General features: G+C 40.2%; 1 pseudogene; it reads right to left on the bottom strand.

Moving 5' to 3' along the window:
• Positions 1–25,262, bottom strand: part of LOC133462195 (jouberin-like) — a 41,496-nt pseudogene that overhangs the window by 14,356 nt on the left and 1,878 nt on the right.

Here is a 25,262-nt window from a genome sequence, read left to right on the forward strand (position 1 = left end):
AAACCAAGATTCAGGACTAAATTGATGGAACGTTGTGTTTCTGTGAAAGGAATCAGTTTATGGAACAATCTGAATAAAGAAAACAAAGAATCCAAATCAAATATTACATTCAAAAGGACAATTAAAGCCTGTATATTAAGTAAATATAATGAAATATGTTAGTTAAGTTTAATTAACATACCCATAGACGGCGGTAATTTTATTTTATTTTAGTTTTTTATTTAATTAGTTTTTAATTTATGTTATTTGTGAATTTATTTTTTGGAAAAAGGGGCGGATCAGATAAGATTCTTTTTTCTTTCTGCTCCCTTTTCATTCACAATTTATGAACATTTGTATTTGTATTTGTATTGAATTGTTTGTTTATTTTTTGAATGAAATAAAGAATAAAATGAAAATCAAAATGAAATATAGTTAATGTTTAAAGATTACTTACGAGTCTTTGGCCGGACAGGACCTCCAACAGAGCCAGGAGCTTCACCCCATCCTTGATGTCTTCAAAAAGGTCATTGACCTCCAGCGCCGGTTTGTGCTAAAGTTTAAAGATGCAGACACAGAACATGAGAAACAAGCCGGTGCTGAACGCTGGAGAAAATGTTGGCAACCGCGGAGGGAGAGAAACCAAATGCTGTCGGTGAGAAACCGGCTTGTTATCCTCCCTGCAGCCTTTCTCTGGCCGGTGGCCGAGTGCCCAGTCCTGAGTAGCGGCGCTCGTTTAACCCTAACAGCGTTCTCTCTGCTCGTGGCGTCTCCACACGACGGCTGAGCTCATTAAAGCAACGACAACAACATAGTCGCATGGAAAAGTACTTGTCATTTTGTTAACCATTGTGCTGTCTTCGGGTCAAAATGACCTAATTCTCTTGTTCCTTCTTTCCTCCTGCTCTTTCCTTCCTTCCTTCCTTCTTTCTTTTCTTCCTTCCTTCTTTTTTTCCTTCTTTTCATTCTTCCTTCCTTCTTTTCATTCTTCCTTCCTTCCTTCCTTCTTTTTTTCCCTTCCTTCTTTCCTCTTTCCTTCCTTCCTCCCTTCCTTTCTTCTTTTCATTCGTCCTTCCTTCTTCTTTTCTCCTTCCTTCTCCCTTCTCCCTTGCTCCTTCCTCTTTCCTCCTTTCCTCCCTTCCTTCCTGCCTTCCTTCCTTCTTTCTTTCCTTCTTTTCATTCTTCATTCCTTCCTTCTTTCCTCTCTTCCTTCTTTTCTCCCTCCCTTCTTCTTTCCCTTCCTTCCTTCCTTCCTTCCATCCTTCTTTTCTCCCTTCCTTCTTTCTTTCTTTCCTTCTTTTTATTCTTCCTCCCTTGCTTCTCCCTCCCTCCCTCCCTTCCTTCTTTCCTCCCTTCCTTTCTCTTTTCTCTCCCTTCTTCTCTTCCTCCTTCCTTGACCCGAAGACAGCACAAGGGTTAAGATTTGCTGGGCCCCCTACAGGCTTTTACCTCTAGAGTTATACAGAATGTCCTCGCCTTCACCACCCTGTTATACTCCTTAAATGGAAACCCATCTCATAGTAGGTGGTGGAAGAAGTTTTACTGGTCATGAGTCTTGAAAAGCTTAGATTTTCCCTCAATGGCTCCTTACATTCATTTGAAAGGACCTTGAGACGTCTCTTAAGTCTTATCGAGTGTTTGACATCTCTGTGTTGATATGTTGACTGAGCCTTCCCTTTATTTTAATTATTAATTCCTTTTTTTTCTCTTTTGTTCTTCTTATTATTATTATTTATGTATTTTTTCCCTTTTTTATTCATATTTGGTTGTTTTTCTTGTCTTTGGTCTGTTGCGAGTGCGAATGTGGGAGGGATATAAAAAGATGGGAAGTATTCTCTGTTAAATTGCTGTACTACTGTTGTATTTCCTGAAACTACTTCCAATAAAAAAAAGTTAATAAAAATAAATTAAGATTTGCACAGATGACTAACTTAAATCCTGTTCTACGTCTGCAACCGACTGTTTGATCAGTTTCTGGGGTGGTTAACCGTGTCCATCTACGCAGATATTGGATCAATAATCAATAATCAATCAATAATTAGGGAATGATTAACTTGGCGGGGATACAGTGGAAGTGGGGCGGGGCCTACAGCTAGGCCCCGCCCCATCAAAATACATCACACTGTTACAGACAAGAAATATGTCTATTTAACAAGGAAGCAACGATGAAATCCCGTCACACAATTACTTTGTTAAATAAAGAAGTAAGAAATGTGATGTAATACAGTTCATTTTGTCCAAGGCCTTTACAATTTAATTTGCTAATTCTTTTTGTCAGACAAGAATATCTAGGTGTTTTTAATATTTTAGGTATTTAAAAAACCTAAAAAATCTAGTCCGACAAAAAGAATTAGCAAATTAAGTAAGAAATGTGTTAACGCTGCAGACTGGAAAATACTTTATATGTGTGGTTTATTACGAATAAACATTTTTGACATTTTTGTTATTGACAGACAACAAAGACTCGTTCGTGATGCGGACCCAGCTGATTCTGATTGGCTAACTGACTGTAACTGACTATAAAAGCAGAGGTTTTTTTGGTCCGATGTGTCCAAACATACGCTAACGCAACGCCGAGGAAGACAGATATCAGCAGCGATCTTAAAGATTCTGTCGGGAATTATGAACCGATTCAAAGAGTCTGGATTCAATCTTTTCTACGGTACGAAAGATGTATTCATGGATCCGACCAGGAGTTGGACTCTGCAACGCTTAGAGGAAAAAAAAGGGAAAACAAGAGTACCGATTAGCATGTTAATGCCGAACTTCACCGCAGCACAAAGGCACTGAACAAGCGGGAAGAGTTGCCGGGAGAAAATCCTCTTCTGTCACATAGCAGCAGTTTCTGTTTGTTTAATCTGAATAAAACACAAGACTCCTGGAGCCACGTGTTTCAGATGGGTGAAACCTTGATTTTGACACTCTCTTAACATTTTTACCTAATTTTAAGACTATTATTATTATTATTATTAGGGCCCGAGCACTTACAGTGCAAAGGCCCTATTGTATCTGTAGGAATTTTTTCTTTCTTTCTTTTTTTTCTTCTGACGAAATTAGGGCCTTTTTGCCCCCCTAAACGTGCCCCAAAAGTCACCAAATTTTGCACCGAAGTCAGGCCTGGTGAAAAATGTGACATTTAATGGTTTGCATTAATGGGCGTGGCAAAATGGCTCAACAGCGCCCCTAGAAAACTTTGTGCCTCAAGCCCCACAATACGGTTTGACGTACATGCACGAAAATCGGTACACACCTGTATCATGTCACAACTTAAAGAAAAGTCTCTTGGCGCCATGGCCGAAACCGAACAGGAAGTCAGCCATTTTGAACATTTTGATTAATTGCGTAATTTTGGCACAATTTATGCCATTCCTTCGGCAGTTAATACGGCCCGAACCGTAACGTGCACCCAGGTGTGTTATACATCAAAATGTGCGTCTCCATCCTGCGACGACGCGCATTACTTTTCTCAGTCAAAAGCGTTACCGTGGCGACGCTAGACGAAAAAGCGCGCCCCCCTTCATCTGATTGGTCCATATTTGATAGTTCCTACTTTCTGCCAGAACTTTTGAATGGTTTGATATAGAGAGTCGTGGGTGGTTTCATCCGCTAAATGTATTATGTAAAACCTGAGAATTAATGGAGGGTGAACTTTGTTTCCCACATGACTGACCCTTAAATGTTTTGTTTATTTCGCCGAGAGGAGCTTTAATTAAAAAGCAAAGGTCCCTGTGGGGTCCTGTACACCCCCACCCCCCCGCTGCATTCAGGCCACTTCACACCTCAACATCTCCCATCGCAGGATCGCAGTCGACTGCCTATCTGGGGGCAAGATGTGCGAACCGCGACCGTCTGTCCTGCTAAACATGAACTCCGTTTTCCTTCTTGTGCAAACAGGAAGATACCAGATACTAATATCTGCTATCTGCTCTTCCCACAGCCGCCGAGGTTTTTCCAAACACTGATAATATTGACACAATCTGTGAGCAACATGGAAAAGTAATTTACTAAAATCACATGAAAAGTGGGAAAAAGCTGCCAGACGTAAATGTGCTGCGTAAGAGAAACATCACAGGAAATCTGCACAAAGGCTGAGAGGAAAGCGGGACAGCCGAGGGAAGTTCCTGTCTAGATAATCGCCACTTTCACCCATAAAATAACTGAATGATTGATGCCAGTATTAAAGACGGCAAACAAGCTTTTATCACCATTACATGTAACATGTGTGACTGACTGATGAGGAAATTAAGGTGTCCTCCTCTTCCTCCTGACTTCCCTTTCAATATAGCCCATTTTACATCGCTTGAGACCTCGTGTTTAACACCCCCAATTTAGCATAACGCCCAACCTTTTTACGTTAACTGACACTGGGTCAGGCGTTGAGCTGGGTAACCACTTGTGAGGGTAAAACCAGTACTGGAGTTGAGGGGGATGGCATCCCCCCCCAAAATAAAAACGGTCCAAATCATCCCCCCTGTAAAACTGCCATCCTCCCTTTCCATCCCTTATGTCATTTCATCAATGAATGTGGTTTTACTGCTATTTCAACATTTAGAGTCATCACCAGAAAAATAACTCCAGAAAAATAACTTATTTGACAATTTTCACCTGTTTCAAGTAGATTTTCACTTGAAATAAGTAGGAAAATCTGCCAGTGGAACAAGATTTATCTTCTTATTACAAGCAAAAAAATCTTGTTCCACTGGCAGATTTTTCTACTTATTTTAAGTGAAAATCTACTTGAAACAAGTGAAAATTGTTGTTTTTTCCAGTGATGGCTCTTGTTTTAAGTGTAATGACATTTTTTTACTAAAATGAGACATTTTAACTAGAAATAAGACATATATTCTTGTTAAGATTTGGAGTTTTTGCAGTGATCCATTTTACTTATCCTGTGAAGGACAGAGTCATATTGATAAGTTCAGAAAAGTGTTTTTTATTGTTGTGTTTTGATGTATTTGATGTAAGCCCAGTGGATATTTAAAGCTTAGCTGCATTTAACTGCTGCTATGTCATTCCTGCAGTATTTCTGCAGGTGTTTTGGTCACTGCTATTATTTGTAATATATTATATTATTTGTAATCAGCACAAATTATCTGTCCACATATGATAAAATCCACCATCCCCCCTGATTTCTTTTTTACAACTCGAGTACTGGGTACAACTGATACCTGATGGAAACACAACAGCGCCGACTGGCGGGATGATGACGAGACAAGGAGGTCGTCCTATTCAAGCTGCTCAGGTGGTAGAGCGGGTCGTCCAATGATCGGAAGGTCGGCGGTTCGAATCCCGCTCTATCCCAGTTTGCTGTCGTAGTGTCCTTGGGCAAGACACCTTACCCACCTTGCCCCGTATGAATGTGTATGAATGTGTATGAATGTTGGTGGTGGTCGGAGGGGCCGTTAGGCGCGATATGGCAGCCACGCTTCCGTCAGTCTGCCCCAGGGCAGCTGTGGCTACAGATGTAGCTACCACCACTGGAGAGAATGTGTATGAATGAATAATGATTTCTGTAAAGCGCTCTGGGTGCCTTGAAGGGCGCTATATAAATCCAAGTCATTATTATTATTATTATTTGCTCATCTTCAGAGCCGAGGGACGCCGGGGACGCTGTGGGCGCTGAAGTGCGTGTTAGTTCCCCCATGACTTCAGTGCCCACACCCTGGGTGGGGTTGGCGAAAGGATCTTTCTGTGTGGAGTTTGCATGTTCTCCCCGTGTTCCCCTGGGTAGCTAATGGGAGCTACCCTCACAAAAACATGCAACAGTCCTGGGCTATACATGCCCCCTCTGGCCAACCGGGGCGCCAGATGGGGTGGGGAGGATCCGGCCGGAATAACGTGATCCTTCCACGCGCTACGTTCGGCCGGAGAATCCTCACCCTGTCTGGTGAGAAGAAGCGGTCCATCACTCCTCAGGATAAGAAGGAGACCTGAGCCCAGTGTAGGGCCCTCCCTGGGTTGGCAGAGGGGAGCAATGCCCAGGACTGTCTAGGTATGAGCACTGGGTGATGAAATAGGTAAAAAATCGGGGATAAAAAAAAAATATTTAAAAAAAAACAAATAAAATTGGATTGGATTGGAATTGGATACGGCCTCCTAGCTCCTCTTCCCTCCCCATAACTCGGCTTCAGGCGCCAGCAGGGAATGACAAGCCTTCGCTGCCCAGAAACACGAGTCCTTCGTCTCGGGACAATAACAGCGTCTGATCGGAGCGCTAACGCAAGTGCTTGCTTTTTAGCCTCGGACGTCATCGCGTGTTACATTTAGCATGAGAGCTAGAAAAGCTAGATTAGTATCGTTTAACACATTCTTACAAAATAAGATAGAAAAGCTATCTTGGTCAACAAGATTTTTGCAATATCTAAGTTTTACTGACATATAGATACATATTAGATACAAAGATGATTTATATAAATGTCACCGTTACACATGTTGCTACTTGATGACGGGTATGTTCAACCTATGGAGATCGCTAGAGTCTGAGCAATATTCTGATCAATATTGGGGTTTTTAAGACCGATATCGATATTTCTGATGTGTAAAAATCTGTTATTACGATATATCGGGCGATATATTGTTGTTATCTAGAAACATGTAAAGCCGGGCAGACACTGTGCGATTATCGGCTCGTTTTGAGCCGATTTTCCAGTCGTGCGACTATTTTTTGGATCGGGCCGGATTTCGACCCAATCATTGGTCGTGCCTCGTGCAGTATACGTGGGGTAACGACGAGAGATTAACACCTCACGACGAGAAAATCAAAACGTGTTTGAAATCCTGGTCGTGCTACGACCCGATTTGCCTCATCCTTTCACAGAGAGCATGCGCAATCTCTGATGTCACGTCAAAAACTATTATTTGTAGTTTAAAGTGTTGCAAATTCACATTACAAATCATGTTTTAATAGCAGAAAAAAAAGACCGCATTTCCCACGTCTGCCCAACCAATTCCTTGTCCAATCACGGCGTTGTCTAATCTTTTTTCATTTATCGCCACACAGAATGGCCCAAATTGCTAAAGCCTGAGCCTACGCAGAGCCTACGGTGTAGGGTACACGGCGAGCCGCAGCGTACGGTGCACGTCGCCGCGTACCCTACACCGTAGGCTCTGCGTTGGTGTAATGCGGAACCATAAATCAGCCTTCAGTGCGTGCTCTGTGCGCTGCGGCGGGTTCCTCCGCCGAGGCACAACTTTTGCGGTATGCGTTCATTGTTGTCTAAAAATGATGCGCTGTACCCACCCAATCAGAAACGGTACAGATATTTTGTGATTTTTTTTTTATATATATAAAAAAATAAAATTATAAAAAAATAAAGAATCCCCATACCCTTTGATCATGTGGGCAGGACGCACGTTTGGGTGGGAACAGCCCACCCCTGCCCCAAAACCGGCCTCGAGTTCCAGTACACAGAGGTCCGACGGGAGGATTATGATCGTATAGTGTGAGCAGACGGAGCATCAGAGCATCGGGACGTACAGTGTGAGAACATAAATTGTGGGCTGTGAACTTTTGAACTCAGCGATCTAGTCGTGCAGTGTGAGATGGGGCTGAATCAAACCATTTAAAATAACACACAGTGTACTGTATGCCCAGCTTAACGTACACAGATGTGCGCTAATTATGAGTTACTAACTTAACGCTGCATTTTAAAAATACATACTTGAAATATAACTTATATAACATTGTGAGAGGATTTTTGTTTTGTTTTTAACATCAGTGGGGATGGGAATCGAGATCCGGTTCTTGTTCAGAACCGGTTCCCAGTGTTTCAATTCCTCGGAATCGTTTGCAAGTCTTGCAAACGATTCCCTTTTCGATTCCAGTACGTACGAAGGATGTCATCACGCACGTTGCGTAGCTGACGTTGCTGAGCTTACATTACATGGGTTACATTGCGTAGCTTATTATGCAAAGCTCACGATGGTTACGTTGTATAAGTCAGCAGTCAATAACAAACATGGCGCCCAAGCGATACAAACGGTTGAAAGTCCGGTTACATTTCAGTAAGAAAGACGACAACAGGGCAACTTGCAAATACTACCAATAAACTAAAACATTTGCGTACACAGCACGAAACCCTAACCCATTTATCCAAATGAGAATCAATAAAGAACCAAATCGAAAATGGAATCGTAAAAATCAATCATTCCCATGTTTAATAAGAATAATAATAATAATAGACTAATAATCATCAGTCCAATTCCTCACGGTGCTTTGATGATTCGGTGCACATCGTATCATTCATAAATGTCAGTGTATCGTAATGTCACGTGGACGCCTCCATTCACAAACCAGCCGGCGGATCCAGATTTCAACTTGCGCGTACGGACCAGCATGCATTGCTCCTGTTTTCCTGTAAGACCGGGCTTCCCTATTGGTATGCACAGTGAGTAAGCTCGAGTGAAGTGCATGAATAATGAAAAATAGGCCAACGTCGGCCCACCACATAACTCAGATTCTTCTGAAGTTTCAGAAGCCGGGCCCTGAACTATTGTGGGCGAGCCCAGGCCCAACAAAAGGCCCGTCTAAACCGGCGCTCCGTGCTAGATCTGAGGCCCCGGTCACAGATCCGCACACCCTGCTGCGTCATCTGTGATATTAAGATCACCAGCTAATTATTCTGAATGTTTAACAGCTCCAGTCAGGATCCCAGTTTACTGCAGTGCACGAATCTATAAAGTGACCCGATTTAGCTCTCGTTAGGGCGGCTGTGCGATAACAAAAGCAGCGTGTGAGCATGTGTTTTTGTCGTCCTCTCATTGCTTTGCAATTTAGACACACGAAATTCAGAGAGCAGACGACAGCCTGCAGGGATCTGTCCTCACCCTCTTGCTCTCCATCTGCACACTGCATCACTGTCCCTGCCCATCCTGTCCACAAATACACACTCTGGAGCACACACACGCTGTTCACAAATGCCCAAACACCGACGCACAAGCCTACTAACTCATGCACGACCAAATGCACATAAAGAAAGCTAAAAAAATGCATCACTCTGTCAATGAAACCATTAAATACCCAGAATGACTCAACTAGTGGTATACAAGCTGTTAAATATTTAAATGCCCCCTAGTGAGACCTTTGAAACCTGCACAAAAGTGCTTTGTCATGTCTGGGGTATCTCTGCAGCCTCCGTTCGGATCTTCCAGCCTCACAAGTAGGAATGGGTGATATTTTACCGTTCACGATAAACCTTCAAAAGATTCCCCACGGTAAGAATTTGTATCTCGCGGTAAAAACGATAAATTCCCGTTGATTACGTTTTTGTGTAAAGTCGGATTTATGGTTCTGCGTTAAATCGACGCACAACATACGTGAAGGAAGGAAGGAAGGAAGGAAGGAAGGAAGGAAGGAAGGAAGGAAGGAAGGAAGGAAGGAAGGAAGGAAGGAAGGAAGGAAGGAAGGAAATGAGCCAGAAAGAAAGAAAGAAAGAAAGAAAGAAAGAAAGAAAGAAAGAAAGAAAGAAAGAAAGAAAGAAAGAAAGAAAGAAAGAAAGAAAGAAAGAAAGAAAGAAAGAAAGAAAGAAAGAAAGAAAGAAAGAAAGAAAGAAAGAAGGATCAATTCAATTTAATTGGTGTAGTTTAGTAGCATTTAGTATCTTTTAGAGCAGTGTTTTGGCTCCAAAGACTGAATGTGGTGATAGATTTATAGTTAAAAACATGGAGTTGAATTGGTATTTTTTTTTATCGTCATTTTTATCGTTATCGGGATAAATGCCAGAAATTATTGTGATACATTTTTTAGTCCATAACGCCCATCCCTACTCTGCAGCCTCCACTCGGCTCTTCCAGCCCCACAAGAACTAAACCAGCCGGAAATGAAGGAGCGCCACAAACCTTTTCCCTTCCGACCGTTAGAAGCAGCAAACTTTCATTACAGACAAACTGCGTTCCATTAAAGACGGGCTAATTTTGAAGCGCGACGAATCGGGGTAAGCGACGTCGTTATTCACAGTTAACTGGATAAATTCAGTTACAGTACCAATGTCATGAGAGAGCATCGCTGTCACCGCCTCGTCTCCGGTTTCAGGCGCGACATGTCGTTGGAAATCCCTCCCATCATAGATGTATGGATATAACGAGATATTAAACATCATCACAGCTCTGCGGTGATATAATTATAATAATAATTATAATCACTTGAGTTTGATAGGCTGAAGCATGCCTTATTTACCTGTCATTTTGAATATTTTATCATTTTTTCTATATACTGTACTAGATATGTCATTTTTATGAAATTTTGTTTCGAGGTAGAGTAATCAATCTCCCATTAATCAGTACATATAATGTTTTATTGAGGATAATTGGCCCATTATTAGGAGGGAACATTCGCATACAGCCTTTATTATTAAATGCATGATGTTGCCATTATATCTTAAGTTCACTCCACGGGACTCTCGTGACTTTGTGCCGAGACCCTGCCCTTGACGATCAGACTTAAAGGCAGGGTAAGCAATTCTATGTGATTTCTCACCCAGAATGCAGGAGGCAAATAAAGTGGGAGTGGCCTCCTTAAACTATAACAAACTATATAAATCGCTTCTCAGGGTAATGTTGGAGGGACATTGACTACGTTTACATGCAGTCAAAATTCGGGTTATTGCTAATATTCCGGTTACTGAAACATTTGGAATATTCCGTTTACATGGTAATTAATCATTTGCGACATCTGGATCAAACCAGCGACACGCGGAGAACGTGATGACGCAATTCCAGTCATTTCTGCTTCTTCTTCCTGTATCCAAATTCAAAACAAATGCTGCTTTGCGCAACTTTTCGGTCACCTTCTTGTAAATCTTCTATCCCGGTACTTTCTACCGTCTACAAATGCAGAAATGTTCATATCCTTCATTACATTTATGAAGTGATTAGTCTCCTCCTGGTCTTGGTTTCTCCGTGTTTATAAGAACTTCCTGGACTCAAAAGACCAGGATTCCTTGTGAACAGAACATGTGCAGAAAACAAATTCATGTTCCGTTTGATGGGGATATTCTGTTTGGTGTTTACATGACTGAATATTCAGGTTTTAAAACGAGTAACCCAGGGCTCATATTGGGGTTTTTAAAAACCTGAATATGAACAAATTCGGGTTATTCAAAGTGGTTATTGGTGTTTACATGGCCGTGCAAATTCGGGTTATTGCCAATATTCGGGTTTTAAAAGGGTTATTGATGCGTGTAAACGCAGTCAATGTGATTTCTCACCCAGAATGCAGGAGGCAAATAAAGTGGGAGTGGCCTCCTTAAACTATACCAAACTATATAAATCGCTTCTCAGGGTAATGTTGGAGGGACATTGTAGAGAGGAGCTAACTGTGCATGTTGTGATTTCATCTGGAAAATCGCGTACCCTGCCTTTAATATGTATTTAATCCCTCAGATAAGGAAAGACGGTAAACCCAACATTATAAATCAGCTGCCCGGATTTTAAAACATCTGCATCAAACCTCAATAACCCCCATATCTGCTGACCTCTAGCTTTTAGATCTCATAAACCCATAAGCCCCCAGTCCTGGCCAGCGACAGCCAATGAGGTGTAAGCTCCGGTGGTGAAGGTGTGGACGGCAGCTCACACTTACCTTTGCTAAGTGAGAATTGATCCATTTTGTGAAGGTTCTCTTTTGCACAGCTTCTTGCTCGTCTGAAAAGACAAAAAAAGAGCATGTCAGCCACTTGTTGGCCAGATCACATGACATGACAGTTGATAGCGGAGCCCGAGTGCCGCACTGAAAAATGAACTTGTGATTTTCATAAAGATGGAGATGAGATCCCCTGATCAGATCTGGACATTTCCCAGAAATTACTCCTAATTTATTCAAGATATAGAAAAGAAACAGCAGCTTTTGTTCCTCATAACCTTTACAAACCAGAATACTGGTTTATTAAAACTCACATGTGCCGAGTTTAGTCCTGTCAGGTTGTAAAGCAGCATCACATGTTGACATGTACGACCGTAGCGATGATTATCGTGATAGATGCCCTCAAAGGTATCACATCCACTGTTGTACCGCTCGAAAGGAAAGGTCGTATGAAGGGATCAGGGGATGAGTGGACAGAAAATTTCTGCCAACGCACCTCACAAACCGGCTCCGTGTTCAGTAATGACATGCGTGATTGTTCGGACCCCCCCCGCCCCCCGGCTCTCTTTGTGGTCTATTAATACTTTTCATCCACAATGCCTCATGCATTATGCAACACGTATAACAAAGCATTTCTTTTGCTTTGGTGCTGCTGAAGACGGATTTCTGACACCCTGTCATGCATGCTGCTCGGCTGGTCCTGCACGCCGCATAGGCTGGCCATTTTTAAGCATCGCAGTCGGATATATAGGCAGCGGTCACATGTTAGAGGGAGACATGCAAACACTGTACAGCCAGCAAAGCCGTCAACATCCCACGGGCGAATCCTTCATCGCTGCTGCACCGGGGAAGCCCAGCGAAGCGTAGCATGTACATACAGATGCGCACATATACAACTTCAGCTGTGCATAACAATAACGAGCTGACACGGCAGGTATCCATGTGAAAACCATATGTCATGTAGACTCCAGAGACTGACGCTGTCCTACTTACCACGCAAATACTGAAAAAATCCAGTCACCAGATTTATAGAAGTCTTCCTGACAGAAACATCCTTATAGTGAGCCATTCTTCGCCCCACTCTCCAGCTCTATCCATTTGCTTGTCATGAGTTACTCATAGGTGTGTGCGTAAAAGAAATAAGATCCACGGTGGTGAAATAAAAAAATGAGCACGTCTGTCCTCGGCTCGGTCACCCTGTTTTTCCGGCAGGAAGCAGAACAGATCTGGGAGCCGCGTCTCCCTGGTGGAAGCAAAAGAGCTGCTGGAGGCTGTGATGAAAATGTCCCCTCCTCCCTGGCCGTCACACACACCCCCACACACACACACACACCCCCACACACACACACACACACACACACACAGATGGCAAGGCAGAAAACTAATTGAAAGGGTGATTTCCAATCCCGTCTTTCCGTCTCCCTGTGTTTTTCTGATCCAGAGCAGCCATGCCGGTGTGATGTGCAGCCCCCGCTGCACTGCCTCGTATCATCACACCATCGCAGGCTGAGCCAGCTGAGCCGGGAGGGCGGCTCGGCCAATCAGCAGGCGGGAGGCGGTGATGTCACAGCCTCAGTTGCATTATCCCAATTTCAGCTTAAGTGTGTGTGTGTGTGTGTGTGTGTGTGTGTGTGTGTGTGTGTGTGTGTGTGTGTGTGTGTGTGTGTGTGTTGACCTACACTGAAAAAAATAAATCTAAGTGAAACAAGGAAAGGAGGAAGGAAGGGAGAAAAGAGGAAGGGAAGAAGGAAGGAGAGAGCAGGAGGAAAGAAGGAAGGAAGGGAAAAAAGAAGGAAGGAAGGAAGGAAGGAAGGAAGGAAGGAAGGAAGGAAGGAAGGAAGGAAGGAAGGAAGGAAGGAAGGAAGGAAGGAAGGAAGGAAGGAAGGAAGGAAGGAAGGAAGGAAGGAGGAAGGAAGGGAAAAAGAAGGAAACAAGGAAACAAGGAAAGGAGGAAGCAATGGAGAAAAGAGGAAGGGAAGAAGGAAGGAAGGAAGGAAGGAAGGAAGGAAGGAAGGAAGGAAGGAAGGAAGGAAGGAAGGAAGGAAGGAAGGAAGGAAGGAAGGAGGAAGGAAGGGAAAAAGAAGGAAACAAGGAAACAAGGAAAGGAGGAAGCAATGGAGAAAAGAGGAAGGGAAGAAGGAAGGAAGGAAGGAAGGAAGGAAGGAAGGAAGGAAGGAAGGAAGGAAGGAAGGAAGGAAGGAAGGAAGGAAGGAAGGAAGGAAGGAAGGAAGGAAGGAAGGAAGGAAGGAAGTGCATGTAAAATTAAAAATTAAATTAAAAATGAAGTTTGTTGCTTTACATGAATACATCTAGTTTTGAATTTAATCTGCATTTGTTCAAAAAACAAGACATTGTGCATTTTTTCCTTAACAAGCAGGATTTATGTTCATTTACACACAAACAACAAGCAATGATCTTGTTGTATTTACCTTTCCTTTAACAATTTTAATCTATTGGGCAGATTGACCAATGTTTAGATGAAACATGCTTTATTTGTTTAAGGCCCCGTTTACACGTAGCCGGGTATTTACAAAAACGGAGGCGTTTTCATGCGTTTTGGCCGTTCGTTTACACGTAAACGCAGCTCAAAGCCCCCAAAAACGATCATTTCTGAAAACTCCGGCCAAAGTGGAGATTTTCAAAAACTCCGTTTTCCCGTTTGCGTCTAAACGGAGGAAAACGGAGGAAAACGGAGATTTAAGCTTCAGAACGTCACATTATGTACCAGAAACTCACCAGCGCCATGTGTGCGACCTGTGTTTACAATTAGTTTGGCCACCGTCAATATTTTCTTGTATTTTACCTGTTTAATATTCTAAAGTCACACTTAAAAGTAACTTCCCCCCCCCCCCGTCCAGCCTCCTGCTCATTCAAGCCTGTGAGCGCGTCAGCCAGCAGCATGAAGCCTGAATTATGGTTCCGCGTTAAATCGACGGCGTAGGGTACGCGGCGACGCGCAAGGTACGTGCGCCTCGCCGCGTACCCTACGCCGTAGGCTCTGCGTTAATGTAACGCGGAACCATAAATCAGCCTTAACTGGAAGTTACACACGTGTCATTTGTTGATGTTTTTCCAGGATTCTGATTGGCTTGCATGACGTTAAGAGCGTTTTCATGCGGGTCCGTGTAAACGAGGATTTTTTTGAAAACGTAGAGGGGAAAATATACGTTTTTGTAAATACCCGGCTACGTGTAAACGTGGCCTAAGTAGAAACCACAGTAAAAAATATCTTGCTTGATCTACTTTTAAAAATTAAGGCGACTTTTTCGCATGAGATTTTTATGTAGATCAAGAAAAACTAGTCTTTGTATAAACTACTCAATTTTTTAGCATGTACAAAATTCATTTGCAAGTAAAGTCAACTTCATTTTGATAAATAAAGTAAACTTTTACACAATTAAGTTGACTGTACTTGCAAAATGTATTATTTACATACAAAAAATTAAGTAGTTTATACAAAGACTAGTCTTTCTTGATCTACATAATAATCTCATGCAAAAAGTGGACTTATTTTTTTTTTAAGTAGATCAAGCACAATATTTGTATCAGTGTGTGTTTGCCTTTAAGATTTCTCTAATCCTCTGAGATTAACATAGTTAATGACATATTTGGACAAAAAATAGAAGAAAAATAACAAAAACTAATCATTTTTCTGGAGTTGGGGGTGGGAAGAGGGGGGTTCATGGTCCAATTAAAGAAGTCTCAACAGGCCTATTGATTAACTGGATCAGCACAACATACAAAGGCTGGGGCACAAAGCGAGATGTAGTGCAACTAATTTTAATAATGAATTGTGAGGCTGCTGAATGACGTCTACCACCTGCTCCCCCTCCGAGTCCATGCCATTGTGACGTTAGAGTGGACACACCCACACCGGGATTCCCTTTGTGAGCTGGAGATCACGGAAGAACTCTCAATCACCAGCTTATTTGTTCAGTTAGGACGGGGCAGAATGGGCTGGTCTCGGACCAGAACCACCCTGCTGCTCTGAATAATAGTAAACATGGTCCTTGATGCCTTATCATCTCCTGCAGAAAAGTCCTTTTCATTCTTTCAAGACCGCAGCACTAAAAGCCTGTCTGACATCTAAAAATAAGCCTGAGGTTGACGTTCTATTATTACTCCTCAATAGACGGCTGGCAGAAACGGCCCAGATTGGTCGGACATGGTTTCTTTTCTTAGGAAAACAGCAAACTTTTAGTGGCCGATTCAAACGCTGATGACTGATGCACACCGTGAGAACAATGATGTTTGAGTGTTGAATTCAGTCTTTTTAACCCTTGTGCTGTCTTTGGGTCACGGAAGGAGGAAGAGAAGAAGGAAGGAAGGAAGGAAGGGAAAAAATAAAGAAGAAAGGAAGGAAGGAAGGAAGGAAGGAAGGAAGGAAGGAAGGAAGAATAGAGGAAGGGAAGAAGGAAGGAGAGAAAGAAGGAAGGAAGGGAGAAAAGAAGGATGGAAGGAAGGGAGAAAATAAGGAAGGGAGGATGGGAGAAAAGGAAGGGAGAAAAGAAGGAGTGAAGGAAGGGAGAAAACAAGGAAAGGAGGAAGGAAGGGAGAAAACAAGGAAAGGAGGAAGGAAGGGAGAAAAGAGGAAGGGAAGAAGGAAGGTGAGAAAGAAGGAAGGAAGGGAGAAAAGAAGGAAGGAAAGAAGGAAACAAGGGAAGGAGGAAGGAAGGGAGAAAGCAGGAGGAAAGAAGGAAGGGAAAAAAGAAGGAAGGAAGGAAGGAAGGAAGGAAGGAAGGAAGGAAGGAAGGAAGGAAGGAAGGAAGGAAGGAAGGAAGAAAAGAAGGAAGGGAGAAAAAGAAGGATGGAAGGAAGGAAGGAAGGAATGAAGGAGAGAGCAGGAGGAAAGAAGGAAGGAAGGGGAAAAAAGAAGGAAGGAAAGAAGGAAGGAAGGAAGGAAGGAAGGAAGGAAGGAAGGAAGGAAGGAAGGAAGGGAGAAAAGGAAGGAAGGAAGGAAGGAAGGAAGGAAGGAAGGAAGGAAACAAGGAAAGGAGGAAGGAAGGGAGAAAAGAGGAAGGGAAGAAGGAAGGAGAGAGCAGGAGGAAAGAAGGAAGGAAGGGAAAAAAGAAGGAAGGAAGGAAGGAAGGAAGGAAGGAAGGAAGGAAGGAAGGAAGGAAGGAAGGAAGGAAGGAAGGAAGGAAGGAAGGAAGGAAGGAAGGAAGGAAGGAAGGAAGGAAGGAAGGAAGGAAGAGGAGAATTAGGTCATTTTGACCCAAAGACAGTACAAGGGTAAAGTACAATAATTAAAACTTGCAAACATCTGAGATGAAAACTAAACAACTAAACACCTACTGTATCTTGAAAACATGCTGATGAAAGACCGTGGGTCATGACATCCATGTGGAATCATGACAGCGTGTGCAACTTCATGAAGTCAGCGTTTCTAAAATAACTTCAAAAACTCAATTTGATCAAAAATCTGTGGCATTCAGCAGAAAACTGATCCAAGATTTCTCCACTAGCTCTGCGAAGATGAAACAAAATTAAGCTAAACCTCCAAATCCAGATGCTACAATTGTAGTAGTCTTCTGGAATCAACAAAATGTACAATAAATTCAAATAATTTGAGTAAGGTCTCGCTGCAGATCCTACAGAGTCAATATAATGTAGTGACAACTGGGTGGAGTCTGCTGACCTTACAAACAACATAATAACCTGCAGCCCTGGATGCCCCGTATTGATCCAGCCAACACTGAAAGATTTTAATAAACATGGTTCCCAATAAAATGTTCAAACTTAACCCTTGTGCTGTCTTTGGGTCAAAATGACCCAATTCTTCTATCCTTCTTTCCTCCTGCCATGCTCTCTCTTTCCTTCTTCCTTTCCTCTTTTCCTCCTTTACTCCTTTTTCTTCCTACCTCCCTTTCGTCATTCGTTACTTTTTTACCTTCTTTGCTTTTGTAACGGTTACCAAAGGTAAGTATATAGATGATATTTATTGAACCAGTATCAGTAAGGTCTAGGAACGACTGAAGAGCCTGAAAACCTGTGTCAGCAGAATTACCACCCACACACACACACACACACACACACACACACACACACACACACACACACACACACACACACACACACACACACACACACACACACACACACACACACACACACACACACACACACACACAACGGAATGGTTTGAATTCAATGTATTGTTCACAAAATAATAAAGATGAGTTTACAAACCCTGCCGGCTGAGCCGGCTTCCTAGTGTGCACAAATGCACAATAAATGGGCCCATAAAACTAAATAAAATAAAATAGAGGTTCCTTCAAAATAAAGAGTTCAATGTCCAATGCGTACTGCTCCTTTAGGGAAAGAAGCAAAGGTCTTCTTGTGCATGAGTGTGTGTTCTTTGATGTCTGTGTTCGAACTACCCGGGTAGATTTTGAGTGTTAGTCTTATCTGTCTGTTAATGAAAAGGGAATCGACGATGCTGTGCTCTGCACATGGATCCTGCGGCTGGCCACACCGCGTTGCTGGTTCCTCCACAGTCAATCTTCCATTTAAACTGGCTCGCCACTGAACATTAAGTTCAGATCCTGATCGACTCGGTCTGGGTAAAAAAACCAATCTATGCAAACAGCGAAGAATGCATGTTATAATATAATTTTCTCTCTATCGATCACCTTAAATCATCACTATCATTAACATTTCTTCTCTTAGTATATCAATCATGAAAGATACACTGTCTAATCATTGCAAAATTAATAGAATTACATCACATCACACAAGATATCCCAGTGTAAATTAGCTGCAAATCATGCACACCAAATCACAACATTCACTTCAACATGTAAATGAAATATAATATATTTAAACTCACTATTTATATTTTCAACACATTAAATCTATTTATTCTCTTTTAACAGCACTGTAATTGTAACATTTTTCATTAAACATGGGCCCTTTAATATTCAGCCCTCTTTAAACTGTTAGGATGGATCAAACAGCCATTATGTATTCACTTAAGCATATTTAAACCATTAAAATACCTTAACAATACAGGTAATCAATCAATACTCCTTCAGTAACATAACTTTAACCTCAAACAATTAAATATAAAGGTACCTTTAATGGTGTAAAACACTGTTACTGCTCTGCTACAGGATCACAGCTGCATAGTATAAGTCAGGGATCGGCAACCCAAAATGTTTTAGAGCCATTTTGGACCAAAAACACCAAAAACTAATATGTCTGGAGCCACAAAAAATGAAAAGTCTTGTATCAGCCTTAGAATGAAGACAACACATGCTGCATGTTTCTATATTAGTTATAACTGGGGGAAGATTTTTTTTTCATTATGCACTTCGAGAAAAAAGTCGAAATGTCGAGAAAAAAGTCGAAATGTCGAGAAAAAAGTTGAAATGTCGAGAAAAAAAGTCGAAATGTCGAGAAAGAAAGTCAAAATTTTGAGAAAAAAGTCAAAATGTCAAGATTAATGTTGAAGTACAATCTCGAGAAAAAAGTCAAAATGTCGAGAAAAAAAGTCGAAATGTCGAGAAAGAAAGTCAAAATTTTGAGAAAAAATGTCAAGATTAATGTTGAAGTACAATCTTGAGAAACAAGTCAAAATTTCGAGAAAAAAGTTGAAATGTTGAGATTAAAAAGGAAAGGAAAAGGGAAGAAAAAAGAGAAAAAAAGGAAAAAATGAAGAAAAAAGAAGAAAGGAAGAAAAAAAAGAAGAAATAAGGAAAAAAAAGAAAGAAAAAAAAGGAAAAAAAAGGTTAAACATTTTTGAAAAAGCTCCAGGAGCCACTAGGGCGGTGCTAAAGAGCCGCGGGTTGCCGAGCCCTGGTGTAAGTGAACCTTAGCATGACGGTGCACAATTAGCTCGCGGCTAGCGGGATTAGCTCGGTGCCAACGTAATTAGCAATCTTTTTACACTCATTTATCACCACTAAAATGATCTGTATCTGTATCTGTGTAGTCTCTCGTACTCTTGGCGACAGTATCACAGCTCCAATTGGTTTTTATTCATGAATCAAGAGTAACAGTCACAAGGAGTCCTGATAGCCAAGATGGCGCATTAGCATTTCTTACCGGAGCTAAGGCCCGCTAACAGAGGCTCTCCATTCCAGCTGAATCCTCACTCAAAGTAACACCCTGGCGAACAAATAACTTGTTAACAGTCTGTACCAGGCGAATTATGGTGAATTTCTGGTGTGAGGAGTGTTTATTCGTTACCGGGAGTTCTCAGTTGGTAAACTGTGTGCTCTTGGCAATGACTCTGCCGAAAAGAGAGGGAACACAGGCTGACCGTTTACTCATAGCGGACCGTAGCGGACGCGCCACCCTCTGGTCGGCCATGGAACTGCACCGTTCCACAACATTAAGTTCTGAAACCCAGGTGGGTTACACTTTTCCTTCCTTCTTTCGTTATTTTCTCCCTTCTTTTCTTCCTTCTTCCTTTCCTCTTTTCCTCCTTTTTTACCCTCCTTTACTCCTTTTTCTTCCTACCTCCCTTTCGTCATTCGTTCCTTTTTTTACCTTATTTGCTTTTCCTTCCTTCTTTCCTTATTTTCTCCATTCCTTTTGTTTCCATCAGAGGAAACTGGGGCCTGGACACATAAGTGAACTGATGACACATGGGTTTTGTTACAAAAACAGTAACTCAAAACTTTCCTTTGGCAAGAAAATAAAAAAATATATATATATATTTTTATTAGCTCAAAAGCAATTTTAACTAAACGCAAGAAGCCCCAAAAATATTATTATTATTATTATTATTATTATTATTATTATTATTAGTGTTGTTATAATAATAATTATTATTATTACTATTATTATAATAACAACACTAATAATTAATAATAATAACACTCATAATTTATAATAATAATAATTATTATTATTGTAATTATTATTATTATTATTATAACAACACTAATAATAATAATAATGATTATTATTATTATAAATTATGAGTGTTATTATTATTATTATTGTAATTATTATTATTATTATTATAACAACACTAATAATAATAATAATTATTATTATTATTATTATTATAAATTATGAGTGTTATTATTATTATTATTATTAATTATTAGTGCTGTTATTATAATAATAATAATTATTATTATTATTAATTATTAGTGTTGTAATAATAATAATTATTATTATAATTATTATTATTATCATGTATTTAGTTATTTTGTTTTTTATTTATTCATTCATATTTTTTGTGGTTAGACTGCAATTGTACCCACTGGTACCTCTTTAATAGCCTAAAAATCTCCCACAGCATTCAGCATTCTTAAAGCTGTCAATGAGTGTTGATATTAAGACACTTTAAAAATCTAAACTTAGAAAATAGGAGATAAATAACATATACGCCAAAAATAAAAGCACATGTGTTAATCCACTTGAGATCCAAGTGGTTCAGGTTGTAATGAAGGAGCTGTCCAGAGTCCTGAACTAGTTAGCTGCAGAGGTATCAGTTATAATAGATTAACTGGATATATTTAGTTTGACGTGCATGAAATCTTTATGTGAAACCATTTCCTGTCTCTGAGTCGTCATGTTTCAGGCCAATAATATAATTAAGCCTGATGTAGTAGGATGTCCTACTAGCACTGAAGTAGCAATGGGAAGTGGACAAGCCCAGCAACAAACATCTCACTTCAAACCACTGAAGCATCAACAATTCACTTAAGTAATGAAGTACTCAGAGGGATCTTAGCAGGGATGATATCTCTGCCGATGCTGTAATGAAGGTGCAGTCGTTCATTGGCTCCTGGTCACCTGGGAGAACGGTAAAAGCTCACTCACGCTGTTGTTCCATTTACTCAAGAGCAGCCATAGTTCAGTTCTGACAGCCCAGAAACCATCAAGCAGGGAGAGAAATAACCTCCAACCTGAGCATTTACCACCAACAGCTTCAACAACACTGTAATCTAATATTAAAAACAGAGACAAATCATGAATATGGGATCACAAATACAAGTGCTTTCTGTTATAATTAGTATTCAAAGTCATCCAGCAGAAATCAGGCTCTCTGTTCATAGAGACGTGAGAGTGACGCCAGCTTGTGTCCTTCAGCTGTTGGTGACACTGCAGAGGGAAAATCTTCTCTTTTATGACGCTGGTTTTGATAATCTGCTGCCTAAAGGACTTCTGCTGCCGGTATCTTTGGACCTTTTTAACATGCGCTATGATGAGTCACCGGGTCCAACGGAGCATTGTTTCCATACAAGAGCAGTTTATAAAGCTCAACTGATGCTTAGAAAGAGACTGAAACAAAGACAAAAGGGAGAGGATGCAGATGAAAGGAAAGAAGCAACACGAAGGGAAAGGAGGAGCAAGTTTAAGACCATTTCTTCACTTGATTACCATGAGGAAAAAGTGGCAAATAAAATCTATATCTTCTTCTTTCTTTCTTTATTCTTTATTGTCGTTCATATTTCATAACAACAAAATTCCAGGTGCTTTAACGCAGATACTTTTAAGAATTTAAAAATGTAAAATAAAAAAAAATATATAAAGTGCAAATTAAGAAATACATTGCAAGATAAGTAAAAAATTAAATAAAAAAATAAAAAAATATATAAAGTGCAAGATAAGAAATAAATTGCAAGATAAGTAAAAAAAAATTCAATAATTTTTTTTTTAAATATATAAAGTGCAAGATAAGAAAAAAAAAAGCTTAAAGCTCCAGTGGGTTACAAGGTTTCACCAAAATATGTACAATAATATATTCCTGACTCAAAAGTGTGTCCAGACTTTCTGGTGAGGGATTGCAAAAACTAGTTTCAATTTAATCTAAAGGAATATTTGACTGTTGTTTCACTCTTGCTAGACTATCAGCTAAAACCACTGAAAGTATCATATCTTAGTCACCTCTTGCGACAGCTGCGTATGACTTTATGGCACTAAGTCACACATCTGGTATCTCTCAGATCTGGTGTTGGCATCACTGAAGTGACTAAAGGAAGTCACAACGGAAGAGAAAGTGCGAACGGCTGAGCAAGAGACTGAATGAGATTAAATCTTTGACAGTGTAATAAAAGTAGGGCTGTAAACAACCAAATACATTGTTGGTCGACTAAAACCATCAAATTTCGACTAAAGTTTGACTATTCGGATAGTTCTTTCTTTTTTGTGTGTGTGTGTGTGTGTGTGTGCGGGGGGTGTGCGGGGGTGTGCAGACTTTTGCACAGAAATGAATTAGACAGGCCTGTGGAAATTAATAGGAGGAATATTTTTTATATAAAACAATTGTTTTGTCATGTTTTAATAATAATTGACTGACACCAGTTTTACTACAGTCGGGCTAACTAACCCATATTTTGGTGGGGCTCAGGTAAATGCCAGAATTTCAATGTGAATATATATTTAATAAAACAACACCCTCCCACCACAGCTAGAAACAGGTAAAAAGAGACATGACGACGGTGTATCGTCAGAACGGACCGTGTTCAGGTGATCAGCCATGTTTGATGTGGAGCTTACAAAGTTTGTATTCAACTTTTTCTCCACTGTCTATTTTTATGAAATTCGGCCACACTGCAGACGTCTTTTAATTTATTATTCATTGTTATTTTATTTTATTTCATTTTATTTTTTTATTTTATTTTATTTTATTTTATTTTATTTATTCTTTTTTCTTTTATTTGACATGATAAGAGTTCAACAAATCACTGGATCTTCTACTTTATATCTATCCGTCTCTGGTCAGTGGGTTGTGCTAATCCAAAAGATAAAAAACAAGGGGGTGTCCAAAGATAGACTGTTACCTGTGAAAGAGGTAAACTCTGAAAACACCCCATTAGAACTTGGTACTTTCCTCCTGATTAAATTAAATTAAATTAAATTAAATTAAAGAATCGACCAATCAGGATTTTGGTCGAGCCTGGTCGCATCAATAATAAATCCACCAGTGGATTGAGAGATTACAGCCCTGAATAAAAGCAACCACTACACAAACCGGGACCTCCGACCTCTACGCAGGGCCCGCCCAAGCCTCCATGGGGCCCTAAGCAAAATGAAAAATGTGATTTTGGGTCCCTCTATTACTGCCAATAATACTGATTATTGATCATTCACACACACACACACTATAAACTTATTTCATGTTCTTCCCTGTCATTACAAATACACTTGTAAAACTAGATGTAAGAAGTAAGAAGTTTTTGTTGTACTTAGATTGTAATCCACAGTGATTAAGACCATGGAAGCAGAACAACAGATTAACAAACTTGCAGAAAAATCTTTCAATTAATATTTTGCAAAGTCAGCAACTGCCCCTACTGGCCACACAGAGAAGCAACAGGTCAAAGGTCAAAGGTCACAGTTGCAGCAGTGTTGTTTCCATCATCCTATTGTCAGTCTGGCAGGTTTTTACCCAGCTATGGTTTTTAATCTGAAATGGGATCAAATTCAGCTACAAGAGCGGCCTGGGGTTAAATTACACTTAATATTTAAAGTGATATAGTACTAAGTGTGATAATGAGTGTCATCTACAGTGTAGGCCTAGTAAAAGAAACAAAACAATCAAATAGACACAAAACTGAGTACAATATTTTAATATTTGTAGGCTCCAGCGAGCAAAGTTGGTCACTCAAAGCCCTACGCAAAGCTTTAATACTGTTGTTTTTACTGAACATTGATTTAAAATTCAGTACATGCACATCAAGGGATGAAAAAAATGATTGTTTTTTATTTATAGTGACCCCATGATCACCAGCGACCAGAAGGAGTCGCTGAAAACGAAGAATAGAGGCTTGAAGGAGGGAGATAAGGCAGTTATGAATGGGAGTGCAGAGGGAAAATTAAGCTAAAAGAGCACATAAGTGAACAGGAAACAGCTAAAGAGGAGGATCCAGGGGAAGAAACTGTGTGAGAGGAGGATCAGGGATGCCCTAGCTAGTAGACGTCACACCGTGGCTGCAGCCATAACTTATCAGGACAAACAGAACCGTCTAGAAAGACCAAACTGGAGTTGGTGGCAACATTATCGCTAAAGTCTTTGTGGACCAGTAGTTTAGTATTCCTTAATCCATTTTCTAACTTATTCTGACTCAGAAAGTGGTTTTAGCACCATGGAAGACCTCCAGCCAGAGTCCGGTTCTCATGTCCATCACTATTAACCAGCTAACGCTATGATGAGTCACCGGGTCCAACGGAGCATTGTTTCCATACAAGAGCAGTTTATAAAGCTCAACTGATGCTTAGAAAGAGACTGAAAAACCCAAAGACAAAAAGGAGAAGATGCAGATGAAAGGAAAGAAGCAACACGAAGGGAAAGGAGGAGCAAGTTTAAGACTATTTCTTCACTTGATTATCATGAGGAAAAAGTGGCAAATAAAATCTATATCTTCTTCTTTCTTTCTTTATTCTTTATTGTTATTGTTCATATTTCATAACAACAAAATTCCAGGTGCTTTAACGCAGATACTTGTCCTTATATAAATTGCAAGATAAGTAAAAAAAGAATTTTAAAGTTTTAAATAAATAAATAAATATAAAGTGCAAGATAATAAAATAAAGTGCAAGATAAGTAATAAAAAAAGAAAAATAACTAAATAAAAAAATATATATAAAGTTCAAGATAAGAAATAAATAGCAAGATAAGTAAAAAATAAATAAACAAATAAATAAATACAAATAAATAGATATAAAGTGCAAATTAAGAAATAAATTGCAAAATAAGTTAAAAAATTAAATTTTTAAATTTTTAAAAATATAAAGTGCAAGA

The sequence above is a fragment of the Cololabis saira genome, chromosome 16 (genome assembly GCF_033807715.1).
Source record: "Cololabis saira isolate AMF1-May2022 chromosome 16, fColSai1.1, whole genome shotgun sequence".
NCBI classification, from domain to species: domain Eukaryota; kingdom Metazoa; phylum Chordata; class Actinopteri; order Beloniformes; family Belonidae; genus Cololabis; species Cololabis saira.